The following is a 19030-nucleotide window of genomic DNA, read 5'->3' as shown; positions in this document are numbered from 1 at the left end:
CATGTAATAGACATTCAGTGAATGTTTCTTGAATCTCTCCTCAAAACGATTATCCAAAACACTGAATGACAAGTCTTCCAAAATCTCTACTTTCAATATAAACAAAGCAAGACTCCCCTCCTTCTTATGTTATTAGTTACAGGATGAAAACTCAATTCAACAATCTAATCAATCTGGTTTTCCAGACCAAATTTCCCACATATCCCCCAGATTCATAAACCATTACCTCTTAGAAGTTGTACTAGTGTCCTCGTAGCACTATGTCCTCGTAGCACCTATTGGCCTCTGGGAGTGGGGAAGTCCTCCAAGGGGAAGCAATGGTTGATATCAGGCTTGAAGGAGTTTTCCAGGTAAACATGGGGAAGAATGGGTTTCCATGATGCAGAGCAGCACATGTATTCCTCACATATGGCATGGTGTTAATCCCAGTGAATACTCTCTGTACTGATATGAAACTTTCAATACCCTGGATCTCCAGCCTTGAATATTTTAGGACTACCTAAAACTATAATGCTAACAATGAAATAAGTTTTAGAAATGGGGTCATTGGTATATATCCACAATTACAGAATACTGTCACAGGCTTATATTGGAAAAGACCATCATTTTTAAACTACATGTTTCCTTATAACTAGAGACTGAAACAGTAAGTCCACATAGTCATTGTGTATGTTAACCCTGGTCAGATCCACTGATAGCCTCTTCAGCTTCACTGGCTGTCTAGGGAAGCACTGACTTTCCAGCACAGTAGACACAGTGCCTTCTCATTCAACTCAATGGCTGCCAGATCAGAGCAGCACACAATAACTCAACTTCAACAGAGAAACGCTCACAGATATAATTAGCCACATTTGAAATGAAAGAACATTCACTCAATCAAAATGATTTGGAAATCCATTTTTTTAAAACAATGGAGTTAGATTCTAACAGGTTATTGAATTAATTTGATCATAATTCACTTCAGGAACATCATATCTATTCAGAGGATATAGTAAATGTTTTGTTTGGTACTGTGAGGTCACAGATGCACCAAAACAGAGTGGTCTCATTCATTCATCAAAAGCAGGACAGAGAGTAGCAAGCTGGTGTGGTATATAGGAGCTACCTCATTTTATGTAACTCCATGACATATGCAAGTTGTAATTTATACAAAAGATACTTCAAAGGATATAGTTCAAGGAAAAGGTAGGAAGAAGAGAAAATGTATATCAGAGAGCTCACTGCTATATCCTTTATCCAAAGAAAAAGGTAAGTTACTAAGATAGCATTATTTGTGCAGTTGCCAAATCCCTCTTCTGCTACCACCCCCTTTCAGGTCCTCTCCCCTCTCAACTTAGCTGCATTAGCCATCCGCATCGATTCCATTGGCAGGTGATTTATCAGGCCAGCATTTCATCTTCCCTACAAAGGCAAAGTGTGCCCTGTTCCTGGGTGCTATAAGGGGGAACACACAGATATTCCTTTGATGCTACAAGGACACCAGACTGATAAAATTTGCTCCTGCATTGAACTTGACATGGAGGTGGAGCGCTTTAACTTTTAAAAGTCTGTTCTGTAACTCTCAGAATAACTGATGAGTCTCGTTTATATTCACATTTCCAATGCAGATAAATCTTCTGGTTTTTTTTCTTCTTCTTTGATTCTAGGGCCAACATTTTCACCGTCTACACACATACAGCCCCTGTTATCTTAAACTGACAAAAATCTTTCTACCTGCTGAGTTACTCAGTCCACTTAGCGATTTATTCATCTATCTATTTATATGCAGTGGGAAGGAAAACGAGTGCTGTCTAAACCAAAGTCACCGGCATTTGCTTTCACATACTGGCGAGTGGAAATGATTTATAATGAAAAGAAGCGTCTTCATTTAGAAAAATACCATAGTACCTTTTCCCTTTACTTGAGTGGGGGGGAAAAGGAAAGAAAAAAAAGACAGAAGTACCTGGGGTTTTCAAAGGCATTTCAGAAACTAAGGAAGGGGTAGCAGCAAGACCACTTCACAGGTGAGTGGCTTGTGCAGAGGCACATGCCCTGCATTCAGAAGGGCTCCATTCTTGGCTTAATGTTCAGCTTTAAAAATTTCTGAACAAGAGACCCACATTTTTATATTGCACTGGACCTGCAAATTATGTAGCCAGTTTTGAATAGCAACACTTCATTTTCTTTAATTTAGTCCAAATCTTGAATTAAATATAGTGAAGTATTGCCGATCAGAGGTCTTAGGCCTATTTCCAGGTGTGAACCAATGTGCCAAATATTGTGTAAAGCCACTTAATAACAGTAATGACTCTCATGCCCTATAGCCCTGTGTTTTCAGACACTAGGGATGTTGTATTCCATAGGCTTGAGGTTAATTTACAGAATTAGCATTTATTTAATTAGATTGAGACTTGTATTTTTCCTCCTTTCATGAATGTGTCCTGTGGTTTTTCTAGGAAACTGATTTTCATGCTAAAGATTAGGTCATGGGCTAACTTAACACCAATACCTTAAAACTCAGCCTTATTTTGTAATTTATTTTTAAAAAATATGAATATACCCTTGGGGTGAATATGAAGGAGGCTTGGGTAGGCAAGGTTTTAGTAACCTCATGGAAGGTAGCTGTTCCTATTTATCTCTCTGCCTCTTAGGCCAAGAAAGTGAGTCTTTAAATCTAAGGTCCCAAATGCCAGATACTCCCTTTACCAGTTTCCCTTAAAGCTAGGAAATAACATTTGTCAAATCCTGGCTAATGGGAGCTGAGATGAAAGGCCTATTGGAGGCTTTGAGAAATGTTTTCTTTGATGATAGAGAGGAAAAAAAAAAACCCTCATTAACATGCTTGCCTGTGGATCTGATTTTATGAACACATGATGCATGGAGCTACAGCAAACATCTTGCGACAATGAGGGAAATGTCATGAGAATGGAAGAGAGGAAAGCTGGAAAGCACATGCGACATAGATGAGGCCATTTTGCTGCTGACTTAACCAACATCAAAAACACCTACATGCAGAATTCTTGTAAATTTAAACCAGTGGTTCTCAAAGTGTGGTCCCTGGAGCAGCCATGCCAGCGTTATCCAGAAATTTGGTAGAAAAGGGAATTCTTGGGTCCCACCTCAAATTACTCAATAAGAAATACTAGGGGTGAGACCAAGCTTTCTATGTTTTAACAACCCCTCTTGGTAATTCTGATGCATACTAAAGTTTAAGAACTATTTTAAGTTATACTTTGTCAGCTATTCTGTTCATTGCAATACAAAGGATCTCAACTTAATTAAAAGAGATTTAGACACTTTAAAATTACGATTTTTTAAAAGGTTGTACTTTCTTTTAATGTTATATTTTGACAACACACAGACTACTGAAATTAGAAATAAGTGAACTTAGTATTTAGTTAATAAAAATAGTTTAAGAATTTTTACTTCATGTTTACTGTAGCATTATTTATAATAGCCAAGAGATGGAAGATATGGAAGCAACCTAAATGTCATCACTGGATAAATAGATAAAGATGTGGCATCTATATATATAAAAAGTCAGTGACTAGAATGCCATAATGACCATAATAACAGGTCGCTATGACACCCACTGCGGCCATATCAGCCCCCACCGCCCTGATTGGCCCACAGCCCCTTCCCCAGCCAACTCTGTCCCTGATAGGCCCCCCCACACACCAATCAGGGGTGAGGCTGGCCGGCCAACCTCACATGGCCCCTCCCCCAACCCCATTCAGGGGTGGGGCCAGATGGCCCATCACCCACAGCCCCTCCCCATGGCCGGTCCCACCCCCAATTGGCCCCCCCACCCCAATCAGGGGCGGGGCCTCTGGCCACCTCCCCCAACCCCATTCAGGGGTGGGGCCAGATGGCCCATCACCCACAGCCCCTCCCCATGGCCGGTCCCACCCCCAATTGGCCCCCCCACCCCAATCAGGGGCGGGGCCCTCTGGCCAGTTGCCTGTGGCCCCTCCCCCCAGGTGGCCCCAATTGGGGTGGACCAGCCAGTCAACCTCCTGACGTCTACTCCTCCCGACAGACCCGGCCCCGATATGCCGACTAGGGCCAGGCTGGCCAGACCCCACCCATGCACGAATTTGTGCACTGGGCCTCTAGTATCCTATATAATAAAAGGGTAATATGCAAATTGACCCTAATGGTGGAATGACCAGGATCCATAGGTCGCTATGACATGCGCTGACCACCATGGGGCAGACACTCAACACAGGAGATGCTCCCTGGTGGTCAGTGAGCTCCCACAGGGGGAGCTCCACTCAGCCACAAGCCTGGGCTGATGGCTGCGAGCCCAGTGGCAGTGGCAGGAGCCTCTCCTGCCTCTGTGGCAGCCCTAAGGATGTCTTACTGGGGAGCGGGCCTGAGTCATCAACTGGACATCCTCCGAGGGCTCCTGGACTGTGAAAGGGTGCAGGCTGGGCTGAAGTACCTCCCTCCCCCACCAGTGTACGAAATTTTGTGCACCAGGGCTCTAGGATATAATAAGATACTACTCAGCCATTAACAGGGATGAACCTTGAGGGCATTAATGCTAAATAAAATAAGTAAGACAGAGAAAAGGCAAATAGTATATGATCTCACTTATATGTGGAATCTAATGAACAAAATAAACTGACAAACATATTAAACAAAACAAAACAAAAACCAAGATCATAGATGCAGAAAACAGATTGGTGGTTGTGAGGGCGTGAGGGAGATGAGTGAAGTGGGTCAAAGGTACAAACTTCCAGTTATAAAAATAAATAAGCCATGGAAGTGTAATATACAACATGGTGACTATAGTTAATACTGTATGGCATATTTGAAAGTTGCTAAAGGAATAAATCTCAAAAATCCCAATCACAAAATTTTTTTTGCCTGTAATTCTGTGTGGGGACAGCTGGTATCTAGACTTACTGTGGTTATTATTTTGCATTGTATACAAATATCAAATCATTATGTCATACAACTAAAACTAATATTATGTTAAATGTCAGCTAAATTATACCTCAATAAGAAAATGATTTATCACTTTGCTCATAACACCCATCTGTGAGAATCACTGTTATCAAATAGGAAGTTGATTTAATATTATATTATTTGTGTCATTTTCTAAATTATTAGTTACATCTGTGCTACTGAGGGTTATTTTTTAATCTCAGTGGGAAATGTGGGAAATTTGGGATAATATTGTATGAAATTTGATATGAACTAATAAAGCCATAATTGGATTTGGATACAACATTCCTTAATCAGACTCTAACAATAGTCTGTCACTTTCCAGTTTGACTCCCATGTTCTTGCTCAGGATCTTTGCATACTCTGTTGTCAGCTTAATAGTCTTCATCCATAACTCAACCTGTATCTTCTCTGCAATACTCCTCATTGGTTTGTCTTTGCCTTCAAAGTCTCCTTCAAAGTGTAAACATGTGCACTACAGATATTTCAGGATGATACATTGAGGTACAGGGAGAAATATTAAAACTACTTACATTTTCATGTACTAATAGGATACAAATCTTTACTAATAATGTAGCATATGGATTAATAACTGTGTACACATGTGGTTCATTTTCCTGAAATCATATATCATCTACAGTTTGAGAGCTATCTTGAAGAAAGAATGATATATTGGGAAGAGAGGGAGAGTAGAGCCTCTTTTTTTATTTTTTACTTTTTTTGCTGTCAACATATTGTTATTAATGCAGTTTATTTGTGCAAAGCTCAGTAAAGTTATCAATTATATTATCTAGACTTCACTACATGAGCTTTCAAAATTTAAGGGTAAGATATCTTTAAAAAGAAACTGCAGGTTGAAGGAATCATAAACAATGTAAATAGAGGAGAAAATAGTGGTATTAGTGCTCCCAAATTTATCCATGAGCCCTTGGTCAGCTTTGTTACCAAATAAAACAAAGCATGCTCCAATACAGCACAATAAGTTTCCAAGTACTTTTTAAAACAAGAATGTCATCTGGACTATAAATTTATATGTTATTTTTAATGATGACCCTTACTCTAAGTGGATATTTATCTATAGATATTAGCTAACTATAGTTTTAGTTATATCTGTAACTATTATTATGTATACTACACACAGTACTATTTTATTTTTCAATGACTTCTAAAGTTTTATTGTGATTTATCTATTTTTTTTTAGCTGATAGAGAGTATGTAGTAAATAAAGTATGTAGGTTCTTGACTCACAGAATGAGTCAAAATTCCTTGCTTTTCATACTAGGATTTCTGGCATCCAAGCCCAACTGGCTTTTCAATCATAATTCCCCTTTACTCTCTTCATTCTCTGTGTGTTCCCACCACACTGAAGGATATGCTCACTCTTCTCCATGCCTTGCTCCACACGCTCTTCAAACTAATCTCAGCCAGGAGTCACTTTACCTTCTCTGAACACTCATAATGAGAACTGATACTATAGCCTTTTAAGTTCTTCGAGGGCATAATTCATTATACATCCTCCATAACGCATAGGATATGCATCCCAATAAAATATTAGAGGAAAGGAAGAAAGGAAAGAAGAAATATAAACTCTGTGAGAAAAAAAAATAGTTCTTCACCTTTCTTGTCTGAAGGTTCAGGCTGATGGGGAGTCACCGAGCTATGTGAATTAATTCCTTTAATCATCTCATTTTGAAAGTGTACTTCTTTTTACACTATAATTCATGACTAGAGCAAGCTTAAAATATCACCAGGCTGCAGTCTTTCCGTCATGTAGTGACATGTGAAGTATTACTTTATTCATAAGTCTATCCCCAGATGACAGAAACTACTGAACTACAGCAAACACAGAACCCGAGAGGCAGGATTGTGTGGGGCAAGGACATTTCATGCCATCAGACCTAGTTCCATGGGTTACTCAGTGTACACATACAACTGTTCTCCAAAGTCTTTCTCCTCTAATGTTCTCATCTTTAAAATGGTTATAAGTAAAAAATAATAAAATTTAAAAAAACTATAAAATAAAATGGCTATATAAATTCAAATAAATGATATATTTAAGGAACTTAGCATAGGACCTGCACATAATACATGTTCTATATGCTACTAATGGGTAACTTTTTGTTTTCTTCTACCCACTTCTGACTCCAAATATTGGGCTTTTCTCACCAACCAATTCTCCATCTTTCTTGCCACCAACTGGTGTCCTATAATTCAATGATAATAGCAACTACCCAGCGTTAGCGCAGATTACACAGTTTAAGGGTTCACTCCCACATCACTGCCACTGACTTCAGATGCTGGTTGCAAATCCATGGTTGCCACCTGTACTTTTGATAAACAGGCTATAAATTGAAGGTTACCAAACCTCCTCCTCAGGTTTAATAATTTGCTATCATAGTAATAATAATAATAATGGGAAGGAGGAGAAGTAGGAGGAGAAAGAAGAGACTAAGAAGACAAAGAAGGAGAAAACAAATGAATAAAGAAATTCCAGGCATCTAAAACCAAAAGAAAATAAAAATGATATAATTCTTTTCCAACAAGGTGGGGCTGACAATTGAAAGCCCTTAAGTGAATTAAGAGGAATAGAAATATACAAATACAAAGGAGGAAGAAGATTATAATAGATGTAAATATATATGAAGCAAACAGAGTAGCAGCTACAGATAAAACAAAAAGTATTAGACTGTAAGAGTCAGAAATATATAAAATCCAAAAACCTGCCAAACACTTGAAGGTTTTGTTCCCTTCATCGCAGTCCCGCACAGGAGTAACACGGAGGACTGAAATGGCTGCTCTCCTAAGACCTGGGGTTTGTGAGAGGACGGCAGGGCACCTCAAGTGTGTAGATACAAGCCTTTAAAGTGCCATTTTATTTTCTCAAATTGCAATAATATATTTGATAAACCTAAATATTGATTTGAATCCATGTCTATGAAATAATTTCTTAGGATAAAGGGGAAAACATAGGAGGCTAGTGCTTAGGTAATCTGTAGACGCTGGAGAGTGAGAACTAAAATCCATGTCATTCTCTGCTTCCTTGAGGGACTGACTTGTTAACTCTTTTCCATTCATGCTTAATTGTAAATAAATATACAGACTTTATAAAAGAAAATAATTACAATTATGAACATTTCATAAAAGTTTATGTTGTTTATTTCAAATAAGAGATGATGGTTAAAATCATATTACCTTTATGACAAACCATTAAGCTATTTTCTTTAAAAAGAATCTCTTTTCAAGAGAAAGGTATATCCTTTCCTTGCCAAAGAAATGTAGAATTTATATTATTTTAAAACTGTCTCTTGTATTTGGTTTAAGTTTTCATTTCTGTGGGCAGGTTCTTAAAATTAATAAAATTCTGTACCTGAGTCTCATTGCATGCTACTTTGTCAATGCTTCTTTTTAAGGAACTAACATTTTCCAGAAGTAAACTAAGTTGCTACAAAATAAATGAATTGAGAGAGACCTAGATATTTTTGGTCCTTTTGCCAGGCCCATTTTAATTAAAAGCTTTAACGACACCCTTTTTATGAGAGATGTGGATGAATTCATGAGATTTTAATTTGATATTTATTTCCCTTTATGACTTTCTTTTGCAAAATTCTTCTGTTTACATAATCATTTAAAATCGAAATTTTAACATCGAACAGACTGTCAAATTACAGCGGGAAGGCCGGGGAGGGGGGGGAGGGTGGGTAAGAGATCAACCGAAGGACTTGTATGCATGCATATAAGCATAACCAATGGACACAAGACACTGGGGGATATGGGAGGCTAGGGGAAGGTCAAGGGTAGAGGAATAAAAAAGGAGACATATATAATACTCTTTGTAATACTTTATGCAATAAAACAATTAAAAAATAAATAAAATTGAAATTTTATTAATTTCAAAACTGATTTAATGAAGATGTTAGTTGGAATTATGTTAAATTGGAAGAAATTACTACATTCAAAACACTCATTATTTCCATCTAGAACTTTTTGTATCTTAAAAGTCAAATTTTATATTACTTAGCAAAATGTAATACTTTTCTCTGTACATTATTTACATTTTTTGTTTATTTAATTTCTATTTTTAAGTTACATTTTAATTGTATTTTGTGAATTGATATTGCTAGACTTTTAGATATATTTTGGATTTCTAAAATTAGTTTTTGTGTCCATTACCTTAATGAAATTGCTTTTTAAATTGTATTTTAGTATATTTTCTTAGATTTTCTAGATAGACCATCAAACTTAAACGTAATAATCCTATTATTATGTTAACAAAATGTGCATCTATTATTTATGTTTCCTGTCCTATTGCATTGGATAAACTGAGTTTAAATAGTAATTAGTATAGCAGGCATTTTTATGAAACTTAACAGAATATTATTGGGAAAGTCTCTAATGCTTGCCCATTAATATGTAGTTGTTTGTTCATTTAAGGAAGATATTCTATAGCATTTTTAGAGGAGTATCATCCATTGTTGTTTTACTAAGACTCTTTTTTGGGATGGTGGTCAAGCTTCAAAAAAAAATCTTTTGTGCATTTTTTTAAGAAGGTCATATAGGTTTTTATTTACAGCCTATTTGTGTTATGGTTTATAAAAAAGCATATGAGCCCTAGCTGTTTTGGCTAAGTGGATAGAGCATTAGCCTGTGAACTGAAGGGTCCCGGGTTTGATTCCAGTCAAGGGTATGTACCCATGTTGCAGGTCGCGGCCCCGGTTAGGGCGAGTGCGGGAGGTGACCAGTTGATGTGGCTCTCTCACACAGATGTTTCTTTCTTTCTGTCTCGCCCCATCCCTTCCACTCTCCCTAAAAATCAACGGAAAAAAATATCTCAGGTGAGGGTTAACAAAAACAAAAAGTATATAAAAGATATACTTGCACCCAAATGGACTTTACATGTATGAAGAATAAACGTTTGTTGACTTAAACTACTGAGATTTGGGTGTTATTTTTTATTGCAGCACAGTCCCTTCTGACAAACACATCCAGAGATCTGTCAACTTGGGCTTTCATTCACCAGTAGGGAGTTTATGACTGTATGTTTACACTTAACAACTATTTTCATTGATCCTACTTTTTAAAAATGTATTTAATATACATGTTACAACTTAATATTTTTCTTTATATGCATTATTATATTAATTTAAATGTGCTTTACGCTAATGTTTCTATTCAATTCACTGTTATCAAATATTTAAGTGCATGGTGGCAATTATATTTGACCCCAAAATGTTGAACTCATCCATTTTATTTGTAACACTTGTCTTAGTACATGATTGATTATGTGAAATGTGCTCTACCCGTTGGATTTTGTTGTTATATTTTGTACTTGTCACATAGAATGCTTAACATGAAATATTTATGTCTCCTGAGGAGCCTTAAATATGCACCTCAGCATTTGAAGTAGACAATGGTGGTAGTAAATATTTATTAATTGTAAAGCATGACACAAAAATTTATGAGATGGACTACATGCATATGGAATTTCCATACTGAATGCCAATATACACATTGATGTGTAATGGATAATAAGGCTGACGACTCTGAAAATGAGCACTTTTGCAGAAAAAACTACATATGTTGAACATCATGACTTAAACTTTTATTCTGTTTTGTTTTATTTTTATCAAAATTTAGGTGCATAGAGAAATCAAGATCTCTCCATTGTGCTCCCTGTTCTTGTGCCTATGAAAGTATTCTCACAGACCTAACAATTATTTATTGAGCACTTACTCTGTGCCTGGTACTGTTCTAGGTTATCAGGCAGAACACTTTAAAAATAATTTTCCTGCTCTCATGGAACTTATACTTTACTAGAAACAACCAACAAGATAAATGCATGCAATGATTTCATAGAGGAATGACTGCTATGAGGTTGATCTGATGTGGGGAGTGACCAAAGAACATCTCTATGAGGAGGTGATTTTGTTTTTATTTATTATCTGTTTATTTATTGCTAATCCTCACCTCAGGATATTTTTCCATTGATTTTTAGAGAGAGTGGAAGGGTCAGGGAGGGGGGGTTGATAGAGAGAGAAGGAAAGGAGAGAGACAAAGAGAGAAACATCGATGTGAGAGACACATTGATTGGTTGCCTCTTGCACATGCAGGGCTGAGGATGGAACCTGAAACCCAAGTATGTGCCTTGCCCAGGAATCAAACCAGCGACCATTCAGTGCACAGGTGGACACTCCAACCACTGAGCAACATGAAGCCAGGGTTGACTTATTTTTTCTGTCCTCTTTTCCCCCCTGTTTTATTGAGAAATAATTGACATAAATCAGTGTATAAGTTTAAGTGTACAGAATGATGGTTTGATAGAGAGGTGATTTGAACTGATGAGATCTAGCCCCTATAAAAATAAGATTTTTAAAAACCTACTGGAGAACATGGATATCTAAATGAAACTATAATAACTATTGGCTGACATGTTCTGGTTTAAATTATCTATGTGGAGACACTATCCTATGTTATTATCTTTTCCTTTGAAATTAGGGGACTGAAAATGTGCTTCAGCAGCTATTCTTGGTAATAATTTCTAATTTTAGATGCAGGAATCATCAAGTGTATAGATCAGACCCATTTATTTTGCATAGTCTTCTCCATCTTCCAATGAATATATTAGTGTGTCAGGCCTGACATCTATATATTATTCAGTTTTTTTCTGATAAAGTTGTCATATTTCTTACTATGTTTCTTAATCACCCGGAGTACTGAAATGCCTTCCAAATGCCCACCCACACTCACTGTCTCTACTTCAATTCATTTTACACACAGAAATGAAATTAAATCTTTTTTTAAAATGTCAATTTTATTACCACCCCATATATACATATCTGGTATTCTCTGTTAACTTATTTTTGCTCTTAGAATGAAATCACTAGATCTTAATAGACCCCAGAGACCCTACATGATCCCTTCACATTCCTACCTCTCTAGGTCCCTCCACTCTAGAACACAGGAATTGGTAAACATTCTTTCATGTACCATATTCCATTCTTCCACAGATCTTTAATATGTATACTCCATCTGACATGTTCTTAACTCACTTCATATCTTGATCGTTTTTTAGTCTTCAAATTATGAATTGTTTTAAACATTAGAAAAAACAAATAGAGCATTATTGTTTAGCAAATTAAATATTTTATCAAATTTATTTCAGAATTGTTTTAAACATTGAGTATATTACAGAAACATCACAAGTAACTTGTGGAGCTATTATTTCATTGTCTTCTTTCCTAGCCCCACATCAACCACTATTTGAATCTGGTGCACTTCCTTTAACAATTTCATACTAAAATTTCCCCTCTCTAAGTTATTATAATCTCTATCTGAATTTGGATAATATGAGTTTGGATAAAGGGTTAGGAAGCAAAAGAAAATCAAATTATCTGAATCTATTCGGTTCTAGAATTTCAAATAGGAAATAGTGACAATTTAGACGAGAGAGATTTATTCAGAAATTTACCAAATCCATCAGTTTCTGTGTTTGATGTCTTCAAATGTGCTCATTAAATTCTTCCATATGTTTCTTACACATGCTTTTTTTTAAAAGATATATTTTTTATTGCTTTCAGAGAGAATGGGATAGGGAGAGAGAGATAGAAATATCAATGATGAGAGAGAATCATTGATCAGCTGCCTCCTGCATGCCCCATAGGGGGATAGAGCCCACAACCCGGGCATGTGCTCTTGACTAGAATCAAACCTGGGACCCTTCAGTCAGCAGACCGATGCTCTCCCCACTGAGCCAAACTGGCTAGGGCCCAGGTGCTTTAAAAAAATATTCATAGATATCTCAATTTTGACTACAATTGGATATATCTTTTTTAAAAAATGTATTTTGTTTAATAAAAATGCTATTTAGCCTCCATGTGTTTGAATGTTTTTGAGTGTTTTTATTGTAGTTGATTTGTAGTTTCATGCTAGTATGATCCAAGGAGATGCTCGATATGGTTTCAATCTCCTTAAACTTATAGAGATTTGTTTTGTGTCCTAATATGTGGTCTATCTTTAAGAATGTCCCATGTGCACTTAAGAAGAATGTTTATTCTGCAGCTTTGGGGAAATGTTCTGTAAAAGTCAATTAAATCCATCTAATCTAGTGTGTCATTTAGAGTCACTGTATCCTTGCTAATTTTTTATCTGGAATATCTATACAGTGAAGTCAATGGGGTGTTCAATTCCCCTATTATGACTGTTTTCAGTTGATCTCTACAGTAAAAACTACCTCCAGAAGTGTGTTTTTGGGTTTTGTTTTTATATATTTAGGTGCTCCTCTTTGGATGCATATATGTTTACCAGGGTTATATCCTCTTGCTGTAACAATAACAGTATGGAGTTTTCTCAAAAAATTAAATAATGGAACTGCCATTTGACCCACTGATCTCACTACTAGAAATATATCATAAGAATTCCAAAATACCAGTCAGAAAGAATATATGCACCCCTATATTCATAGTGGCACTATTTATAACAGCTAAGATCTGGGAATAGCCCAATAGATGAATGGATAAAAAAGCTGTGGTACATTTACACAATGGAATACTATGCAGCTGTAAAAAAGAAGGATCTCTTACCCTTTGAGACAGAGGGATGGAGGGATCTGGAGAGTATTATGCTAAACAAAATAAGCCAGTCAGAGAAAGATAAGTATCACATGATCTCACTCATATGTGGAATCTAATAAACAAAATAAACTGATGAACAAAATAGATCCAGAAACATAGAAGCATGGAACAGACAGATGAATCTCAGAGGGAAGGTAGGGTGAGGGGAATGGGGATGAGAATAGATTAACCAAAGAACTTATATGCATATATGCATAATCCATGGACACAGCCAATATTATGGTGAAGGTCTGGGGTGGAGGTGGATACAGGGTGGAAGGGGTCAATGGGGAGAAAAGGAGGGGCATCTGTAATACTTTTAACAATAAAGATACATTAAAAATATAAAATGTGTTTTCTAAATATAAATAAATGTAATTGCTCTTGGTACACTAATTTTTCAAATCTTCACTCATGTATGTTACTTTTGAACCCATCTGACTTCTTCCATATGTTTCCTAACTCTGGGTACCTTTCTTTCATAGATTACCACAGGTGCTATTTGCCTATGTTTTTATAATTACTTTTTAAAATGCTATCTTTTCCACTAGACTTTATGTTCTACATTATAGATCATGTCTGTTTCCCCCATCTCTATATGTCCAATGTAAGGACAGCTTTACACATTGCGGATATCTAACTAGGACTTTTTCAGTAAGTGACTAGATGAATGAATTAATAGACTAGTACTATCATTTTTAAAAGCAAGTTATTAATTATACTTAGATCCTCAGAGTATAAAAGATATTAAAGAAAACTTCTCTTCAGACATAACAGTTCACTTCAGACTGGAGACAAATCCATTAAAGCTAGCAACCTTTAAAAGCCTGAAAATGATCACCATTCAAGACTTAAAATTATGTTTTCACTGGCTCATGTCTGCTGATCTTAACAACCCTCTTCTCCCAGAACATGAAATAAAGAATTACATACAAGAGGAGAGAAGTAAATGTTGCTCTTCGTTTTAAGAGTCCTTTAATAGTAAAAAGCTGTGGAGTATTTATGCAAATCATCATGAATAACAAATGAAATTGTTCTTATCAAAGCTACTAAAAGGAAAACTCAATGGATTAATTGTAAATGAAGTACAAGCCCTTTATATTGCAACCATTCTTAACTGGATTGCAGCTTGATGAACTGTAAAGAAAACAGTTCAAATTTAAGTTTACACTGATATGATAACTAAAGTTTTAACAACACTTCTTCTAATTTGGATTACAAAGTAAGAGGAGCACATAAACTGTTGTGAAGGTAATAATTGACTTTTCCATATATAGGTTTTCCAAGCAAGAGGAGACTTTGAGTTTAGAAATGATTTTTTTTTTCTGTCCAACCCTGTTAATAGCACATGGAGAGGAGCAGAACTTGTCCTAACACAGCAGTTCTCAACCTGTGGGTCGCGACCCCTTTGGGGGTCGAACGACCCTTTCACAGGGGTCGCCTAAGACCATCGGAAAACACATATATAATTACATACTGTTTTTGTGATTAATCACTATGCTTTAATTATGTTCAATTTGTAACAATGAAATTGGGGGTCACCACAACATGAGGAACTGTATTAAAGGGTCGTTGCATTAGGAAGGTTGAGAACCACTGCGGCCTAACGTATCTCTTTGGCATAAGGATTATTTTTAGGCTGATTATTTTTAAGAAACAGCAGATATAGAAAAAGCTCTGAAAGCGGAGTAGAAGATACCCTTTTGTAAGAGAATTTACATTTACTAGTATATGGGAAATCTCCATTTGTAAGGGTGTCTCCTTTTCTGCACTTGGAAGAGCAGGATGACAAAATCTTCTAGAAATCCTTATCAATGAAGAAGGCTTGGACTTTAACCTGCATAACAATCCTACCCTTGTGTATTGTGCTTAACATCTTTTTTTTTTTTTCAATCTTTGGCAGAGATGGTATTTAAGGTGGTGGTTTGGGCCATTTCCTTGAGTTACTTAGTTTTTCTGGGTCTCTCCCATGTATACAGGAGGTGTATGTGTTACCAAACTTTTGTTTGTTTTTCTCCTGTTAATCTGTCCTTTATTACATGGAGGTATCAGCCAAGAACATAGCAAGGTAAAAGGGAAATTATATTTCCTTTCTGATACACATAAAACTAAATATTTGGCATAGATTATATTGATGTTTGCGAGTCATATATTTTTTTCTTTTGCCTAGTTTTTATGTATTTCCTAGATGTTTTAGAAAGACAAAAGAATATATAGTTAAGGAAGAATTAACTCGCACTTTCTACATGTATCCCAGATTCATATGCTATATGAATATGGCTATTTGTGAATGATCAATGCCACCTGACTGAAAGGTTTCATGAGAAACTCATAACCAGTGCTGCGCCAGGATCATCTAACAATATGTAGAACCCAATGCACAACAAAAATGTGGGTCCCTTTTTTCAAAAATATTTAGAGTTTTGAGAGGTTGACAACAGATCATTCAACAAAGTGTGGGACTCTTTTCAGACCTGCAGGTCCATCATTCACAAAATTGCAGCTTTTATATCTGCTCTTGGAATTCTGGTACTGGCCCAGTGGGCTTAACTTGTGTTTCCTTTTTGCATGAATGGATGCTGATAAAGTGCAGAGGATGACTGGATTAGCTTTTCAAAAGGATTCCAATTGAATTCTAAAACAAGGGTTCCATCAAGAACATACTTCATGATCCTTGAGAACATGCTTGACCTTTGAACAGAGGCAATGGTGACTGTTACCGGTGTAATTTCTGTGACATGAACCATAATTATAAATGTATTTTTAAAAAATATTTTGTATTGATTTTAGAGAGAAAGAGAGAGATAGAAACATCAATGATGAGAGAGAATCATTGCCTGGCTGTCTTCTGCACGCCCCCTACTAGGGACCGAGCCCGAAACCCAGGCATGTGCCCTTGACTGGAATTGAACCTGGGACCCTTCAGTCCACAGGCTGACACTCTATCCATTGAGCCAAACCCACCAGGGCTATAAATGTATTTTAATTATAAAGTTATATTAATTATAAAATGCCCATTTCCCCTTTGTAAAAATTTTAGTGTGAAATAACTGAAAATCATGATAGTGTCCAGATTTAAAAGACTTCAATTTGAAAAGATATAATGCAGGCACTATGCAATTGTTTTTAGCTTCTCTAAGCACTGGTGTCTTATTACTTTAAACAACTTTCCCTTTATTCTGGATCATATCATATGTCACCTACCACTTCAGTATGAACTGCCATTTTTTTCTTTAACTGCTCCTCCCTCAAAAAAAAAAAAAAAAAAAAAACCTTTTTAAAACTGGTCTCTGTAAAGTACAGGGGCAAAAGGGGATGCCCCAAAGTGGTCATTTTTATTGCAGAGGAGTGAGTCCCTTTGAAAAGCAGAAGATAGAATTATGGGCCTTTGGGCCTGACTTGGGTTATAGCTAAATATGAAAAAAAAATTAATATAGCAGGTAGAGTTGGGCAGGAAGTTTCTAAGAAAAGGAGGAGTCACTTTATTACCTGCAATGTTGACTCTTGGTTCTTGAGTTCAGCAAAACAAAGGATTCAGAGTCAGAAACTCTAATGCAAGAGGAAGTTTATTTAGTATGCAAAGTGAAAGTCCACACAAAGAGAAGATTCAAGCAGACTACTCAGAGATCTGCCTTGGCCTTATAGAAAGGAAGTCACAGAGGCAGAAGAAGTGAGCCATCTGGGCTCTGTGGACTCAGAAAACAAGCTACAGAGGCAAAAGAAAGGCCCTTGGAGGCAGGTTCAGGGGGTTAGCCCTGGATGAGTTGCCTCTGCCTGCTGCTCCTCTGGTTGCAAGTCTCTTGGGGACCATGAGAGCTTAGGAGAAAGAGAGCAAAGATACACATCTGAAGAAAGAAGGCATGGGATGCGCTCTAGAGAGCATGCACTGGATCCTTTGTCTTAAGGGTTTATATCTGTTTTCTAAAGACAGTAGTTTTAGGGGAGGTCTCAAGGGAGATCTCAATACAATATTCATCACCTTTCCAGGTGTGTCCTTTAATATGCCGATTCATCAAAATGAGTGTATAGGGTCAAGGTTATGGTCACTATTGATTGGTCAGTGCCAGTGTAAGGGTCATTGCATCTACACTAGCTATATCAGCTATGGCATTGCTTCATCTGATTTTGCTAATTTTCTGGTCCTGGACCTGAAACACAGCTGAGGCTTAGATGCTATCTCTAGTTTGATTGAAAGTCTGTCTATGGTCAACAGACCTGATGCTTTGTTCCTAAGATTATTTGATGCTGATCAGAACTGCATTGTCCTGAGGGCTTAATGCTCCAGGGAGTGGTCCTGCAAGGGAGAAGGAGGCAGGTGAGTCAGGGTGCTAGATGAAGCCAGTTTAAATCAGCTGTCTCAGTTTTCCAATTCTACCTGTCAAAGATTTTTCCTAGCTTCTTACTATCCTGCCTCAACTTGACATCCGAAGGAGGGCTACATCATGAATCACAAGTAATCCTTTTTTTTTTTCTGATGAGAACCCTCCTCTTAGCAGGGTGCATGTGGAACAGAGTTTACCTCTGAAAAAAATGAAATGACAAGAACAAGGCAGGGCCAGACCATGTCTAGGGGACTTGGTCTATGGCCTAGCTTCAGGTCATGGCAGAAAAACTAAGACAGAAGACCAATCAGAAGAATGTTTGTGTGAGGAGGCAACGAGATGACAAAAGGGGCAAGTAAAGGCTGAATCAGAGGGGGAAAAAAATCATGGGAGTTTTTGGCATTAAGAACAGTGACCCTCATGGCTCAGAATATTCCATGCACTTTTACAGAGCACTAGCAGGTGATGTCAAGAAAGGTGAGAAATACAAAAGTAATATCACTCATATTGTTGCCTTTAGGTGCTCTGGTTCTAGTAGTCAAAAGAGATACCAATAGTTTCATTATAATAGGAGAACAAGCTTAGAAGTATACACTGTGTAGGTGTAGCAAACAGAAAGCCCAGGATTTCAAGGGAGAAGTTTATGACCGAATCTTGAAAAAACATGAGTCAGATGAAGAATGAGTGGGAAGTCCTTATAGGTAAATAGAATAGCATGAGTGATTTCAGAGATGTGTGCATTAGTGTGCTGTGTTGTAGGACTGTAGGCACCTCAGTCATTATTAGACATTAGCTTAACAGACAAAGAAAGGTAGGAAATGGAAATATTAACAGCCCAAGTCATGAAAGACTTATATGTCACACTGCTAGGCTTTGACTCCTGACATTTAGGGTATTTTTAAAAGAAGGCTGATAAGGCAAAGTTGCATTTAATCAAAGGTAAAGAGATCTGAGTGGAGTAATATTGAGGCCATGAGACCAGTCAGAGGTCTATAGTAATAGCTTGGTGAGAGCAGCTGAAGGCCTCGACTAGGGGCGTAATGGTAGGACTGGAGAGGATGGGGCATGTGTGGGAGAGATTTAGGAGTAAAGATTGCAATTATTAACCAAATCGATCTGTGGTTTAATGATGGAGTTTAGGGGAAGGAAATGAATAACTGTATCTGAGTG

This window comes from Myotis brandtii, unplaced genomic scaffold (genome assembly GCF_000412655.1).
Source record: "Myotis brandtii unplaced genomic scaffold, ASM41265v1 scaffold230, whole genome shotgun sequence".
In the NCBI taxonomy this organism is placed as follows: domain Eukaryota; kingdom Metazoa; phylum Chordata; class Mammalia; order Chiroptera; family Vespertilionidae; genus Myotis; species Myotis brandtii.
Note: the sequence above shows the minus strand (reverse complement) of the source record.